This window comes from Papio anubis, unplaced genomic scaffold (genome assembly GCF_008728515.1).
Source record: "Papio anubis isolate 15944 unplaced genomic scaffold, Panubis1.0 scaffold1662, whole genome shotgun sequence".
NCBI lineage: Eukaryota > Metazoa > Chordata > Mammalia > Primates > Cercopithecidae > Papio > Papio anubis.
The window spans coordinates 1-5,818 of record NW_022161649.1 but is presented as its reverse complement, the minus strand read 5'-3'; the positions used below and the strand labels follow the sequence as shown (position 1 = coordinate 5,818).

Sequence of the window (5,818 nt, the reverse complement as noted above, 5' to 3'; positions counted from 1 at the left end):
GACAGCAGCGGTGAGCACCTCCGACCCCGCTCACTACACCAGAACGCGCGGCCCAGATTGGCCGGAAGGTTTTTACTCTGAACCTGGAGGATAAGCAATGACATCCCTGTCTCCACCTCAAAGCCCTTCCTGAGCATTCACCTCCTGGGAGCAGGAGCAGCGCAGCAGCGCCACCTGGTGGTCCATGCGCTTCCTTTTGCAGATCACTCACAGCCCTGAGGTCCTCCTCTCCTTTCCATGCACCTGGGATTTCTTCACTGGACACCAGCCTGTGTCAAGTTTCCTGTAAAGCAAAAGAAGCGCACAGGGCTTGCTCATGGAGTCCCTGCACAAAGCGGCCGTGGGGGCTGCGATGGACACTGCATGGGTATTTCCGGCAGGCTGTGATTGGTGTACTTTGAGGTGGATGTTGTTTACCCGAGTGTTCACTTTGTGAAAATCCACTGCCCACTTGTGGATTGTCCTCTTTTCTCCATCATGCTGTCCTTCCCTCAAATATACATTGCTGGTGTTTTGAAGCAATTCTATGTACACTAAGAAGAATCACTCCTACTGCATAGCTTTGGAAATGCTGAATTGAAAAATTTAGTGCAATTGTTTTTAATTCCGGGAAATAAATACACGTAAACAGGAAAATCTACAACAACAGCAGTAGGCTTGGGAGCTGACACCAGAATAGCTTTGTAAATGGCTCTCAAGCCAGGAACTAGGAATCAAACCCAAACAAGCCCATGGGAGGTGTGGGGTGTGAAATGATGCCCAGTAGTGCATGATTGAATGAGTCATGGGCAGTGGCTGATGCCTTGGCTGGCCAGTCACGAACTTGGGGAAAATAGAGTTGGAAAATTGGGAGGTAGAGGAGAAAGGTACGCATAGACCTCTTGCTATAGGCCGAGTGTGTGACGATAGTGGTTGTGTGTGGATGCCTACCAGAGGGTCGTTAGGGGGCTGGGGCTGCCTGTAATCAGGTGAGTGAGAAGGCTTGATGGACGATGCCACTCAACCGTACAGGGCTTGCTCATGGAGTCCCTGCACAAAGTGGCCGTGGTGGCTGCGATGGACACTGCATGGGCACAGCAATTGAGTCGCCACTCACCAGGGCTGACCTGGCAGCTGCCACTGCTGAGGGCCCAGCCAACCAAAAGCAGCTGCTTTTTTTGGATGGAGAAATAAAACAGGCAATGGTAATTAAGAATAAAATAACATTATGATAGATAAAAATGCCACTAAAAATATAGTAGAGGTTTAAATAATTTTGAGACTATGAACAAGATTATGTCAATGGGGAGAACTTATTACAAGTAAAGAAGTTAAAACGGTTGTAAAACTTTATTTCCCTTCAGGCATATCCAGACTGTTTTACAGATGAGTTCTATCAAAACTTTGAAGAAGGCTACTGAATTTATACATAATATTCAAGAGAATGAGGAAACATAGAGAAAGCCAGTAAACTCATTATTGTTTATGTATAAATAACATTGATTCTAAAGCCAGCTAGGGAATACATAAGAGAAAAGCATGATAGGATAATCACTTTGAAGCAATTAGAGGTAAAAATACTGAGAAAAACAGTACTAGACTGTGTCCACCAGTGAGCTATAAATAAATTAAATATCCTGCCCAGGTTATTCACCCCCTGGATACAAGAATATTTAAACTTTAAATCTGTAATGCATTTTACCACTTAATTAAAGAATAAAAGACAGAGATAATCACATTTTGTTAGATGCAGAAATTACTGCAGATGAAATTCAACACTCCATCTCACCCACAGTTCTTCACTTATCTCCACTTCTAAGAACTTGTGGTCAGTACTCGCTTTGGCAGCACATATATTAAAATTGGAAAGATACAGAGAAGATCAGCACGGCCCCTGCACAAGGGTGACATGCAAATTCATGAAGCATTCCATATTTTTAAACTCTCAGTAAACTAGATATTGAAGGAACATACCTCAAGATAATAAAAGTCATCTATGACAAACTCACAACTAGTATCATACTGAATGGGCAAAAGCTGAAAACATTCCCTTTTAACACCAGCACAAGACAAGGATGCCCTCTCTCACCAGTCCTACTCAACACAGTATTGGAAGTTCTGGTCAGGGCAATCAGGTAAGAGAAAGAAAGGATATTCAAACAGGAAGAGAGGAAGTCAAATTGTCTTTGCTTGCAAATCACATGATCCTATATCTAGAAAACCCCATTGTTTCAGCTGAAAAGCTTCTTAAGCTGATAAGCAACTTCAGTAAACTCTCAGGATACAAAATCAATGTGCAGAAGTCAGAAGCATTCCTATACAACAATAGACAAGCAGAGAGTCAAATAGTGAATAAACTTCTATTCACAATTACTACAAACAGAATAAGATGCCTAGGAATACAGATCACAAAGGAATTGAAGAATCTCTTCAAGGAGATCTACAAATTGCTGCTCAAGTAAATCAGAGAGGACACAAACAAATGGAAAAACACTCCATGCTCATGGATAGAAAGAATCAATATCGTGAAAATGGTCATATTGCTCAAAATAATTTATAGATTCAATGCTATTCTCATTAAACTACCATTGGTATTTTTCACAGAATTAGAAGAAATGATTTAAAAATTCATATAGAACCAAAAAGAGCTTTATGGTCAAGACGATCTTAAGCAAAAAGAACAAAGCTGGAGGCATCCTGCTACTTGACCTCAAACTATACTACAAGGCTACGGTAACCAAAACAGCATGGTACTGGTACAAAAACAGATGCATAGACCACTGGAATAGAATAGAGAACTCAGAAATAAGGCCACACATCTACAACTATGAGACTTCAGTGACCGCATACAATAAAGAATACAATCTATACAAAAATAGTTTAGAAAATGTAATTTTCACAGTTACCACATCATAGTATTGAAAATGTCTAGTTTTCAACTTCAAAATCATGAGTTATGCATGTATGAAAGTATGACTCATTCACAGGAAAAACAATGGAAAGAAATTGTTTCTGAAGAAGAATGGACTGACTTACTAGACAAAGACTTTGAATCAACTGTCTTAAACATAGTCAAAGAGCTAAAGGAAACCATGGACAAATAACTAAAGAAAATCAGGAGAACTACATTTCACTAAATAGCAGAAATCAATAAATAATTGTGAAAAGGAAGCAAATGGAAATCGAGAGCTGGTGTACAGGAAGTAAAATGGAAAATTCACTGAGGCTTCAAGAGCAGATTTTAGTCAGAAATAAAGAATCAGTAATCCTCAAACATAATAATTGAAATTGCCCATTTGAGGGAAGCAGAAGGGAAAAGTGTGAATGGAAAAAAATGAACAGAAGAGATCTGAGAGACAATACTATGATATGCATTTTGGGGAGTCCCCAAAAAGAGAAGAAGAAGATACAGCGAGTATTTAGAAGAAATAATGACCCCAAACTTGGAAATTTTGTATTAAAAACATGGAATCTGGGTATCATCCAACACACTGAAACATTTAAAAGTAGCAGCAATTCAAAGATGTCCACACTGAGAGACATTATAATGAAACTGTCAAAGTCAAAGACAAACAGAGTATCTTTGAAAACAACAAGATAAGGACTCATCAAGCACAAAGGATCCTGACAGATTAACCACCAAATCTTCAGAAACTATGGAGTTCAGAAGACATTGGCATGACAAATTTAAAGTTCGTGAAACAAAAACACAATGTGTCTCAACTGACAGTTGCATATTGGCAAAACTCTGTCAGAAATAATACGAGAACGATACGCACAGTAAATAAAACGTGATGGCATTTGTCTCTGGTAAACCTATTCTACAATTAATGCAAAGGAAGCCATTAATTGAAATAAAAGGACGTTAGATAAAGCAACTTGAAGCCATATGAAGCAAAGAAGTACACAGCTAAAAGTAACTTCATAGGTAAAATAGAAAAGGTATTTTGGGAGGTGATAATTTGTAACTCCTCTTTGTTTTTCTCTATTTAATTTAATATAAAATCAACTGATGGAATGGATAAACAACATGTAATCTGTTCTGCAGTGGAATATTATTTGACCATGTGAATAATGTACTGATACATACTCACAACTTGGATGAATCTTGAAAGCATGTCAAATGAAAGAAGCCCATCACAAAAGGCCATATATTGTATGATTCCATTAATAAAATATCTAGAAGAAGTAAATTCCAGAGTAGACAGAAACTGGGTTAATAAGCAGGGCTGGTGGTAGTGGGGAGAGTGGAAGGTACCTGCTAACAGGTACAGAGTTTCCTTCAGGTGGTGAAATGCCTGGAACTTGATAGTGATGATGGCTGCATAATGTTGTGTGCACCTACTACATGTTACTGCATTTCGTACACTTTAAATGGTTACAATGGCAAATTTTGTGTTCATGTGTATTTTTATCGCCAACTGAAAAGAGGCTGGCAAATATATTCTGTTTGTTGGGAATCTGCCCATATCTTTTCCCTCAATGCATTTCATCTCCTATTCAGAGCTCACCCTTGCTCTTTCTGCAAGTAGAAAGCCTTTCAGAACACGGTCCAAGATCAGCTTTGTGTCCAACCCCAAACGACTTTCTCTTAGATCCAAATGCTCAGATGCAACTCTGGGCTAACTTCAGGGAAGTCAGGAGACTATTCCTAACAAGATGATTCACTGGGAGAAAGAATGTTTGACTTTAATGTTAGGGAAGTTATGTTTGCATTTCTAAAAGGGATCCTGCTTACCAGTGAATATATAGTTTTTGTCTGTGCAGGATGGAGTTCTCAGCAGAGGAATGAAAGACAGCCCTAGGAATATGATACACCTTGTGGGTAGCTGACTGACCCACACATCTGCCACTCCCAGCTGAAGGAAGCAGCTAGACTCTACCCTTCGCCCATCCTTCAGTTGTATTCCGCTGGACATGGACCCTCTACAAGTGTGGACATTCCTGGATCTCAGTTGCTCTTCCTGCTGTTGAGGAGTCTCCACTGCTGTGGCTCATGCCTAGGTGGGCTCTGCAGGAGGCTGAATGTCTCCCAGTTCTCAAGGCTGACATTCAGTGAACCCAGAAAAAGCCGCGAAGTTCACAGGGGCTCACATTTTCATCTATGAAATGGAAGAATCCATCTCCCTCTTTCAGGTGTAGTGGTAATTATATATATATAGACACATACATTTATACACGAACACATACATGACAATCAGTAATCTATATACTGATGGTGTTCTTAGTGTTGCCTTTATTGTTCAGCCGAACTCTGTAACCAAAAATTGGATCATGGATTGTGAAGGAAGAACTCATTTCTTTTCTCTGGTGGAGCACTCAGTAGGCATTTCTGCCCTTTGGGTTCAAATGAGAAAGTAGCTTTAGCTTGAGGCAGAAAGAAGATTGTGATTATTATTATTATTATCATTATTATTATTATTATTAATATTATAGAGATAAGGTCTTGATATGTTGCCCAGGCTGGAGTGCAGTGGTTATTCACAGCTGTGATCATAGTGTCCTACATTCTTGAACTTCTGGGCTCTGTTAATGTTCCTGCCTCAGCCTCCTGAGTAGCTGGGACTACAGGTGCATGCCACCATGTCTGGCCTCATTTCATTGTTATTTTACTTCAAATGTTTTATTTTAAATGTTAAAATATATGTTTTTATATTGGAAAAGTGAAACCCTATTTGATCACAGCAGACTTTAAAATGCACAGACAGAAACATCACTTATGCCTTTCTTTAAAAAATCACTGCTATTATATTGTTGAACCTCTGTAGACTGAAGTGCAAATGGTGGTCCCTGGAGCTGTCTTGTGCAGTGGTGCTCATTTTCATTTTGTTATTTTCTG

The 5,818-nt window shown here is 39.5% G+C and overlaps 1 non-coding gene across 1 annotated transcript; it reads left to right on the top strand.

The window, feature by feature from the left end:
• Positions 1–1,811: 1,811 nt before the first annotated feature.
• On the top strand, positions 1,812–1,918 carry LOC116272703. The gene has a single exon (XR_004181312.1). It is a non-coding gene; the product is annotated as a U6 spliceosomal RNA (small nuclear RNA).
• Positions 1,919–5,818: the final 3,900 nt, after the last annotated feature.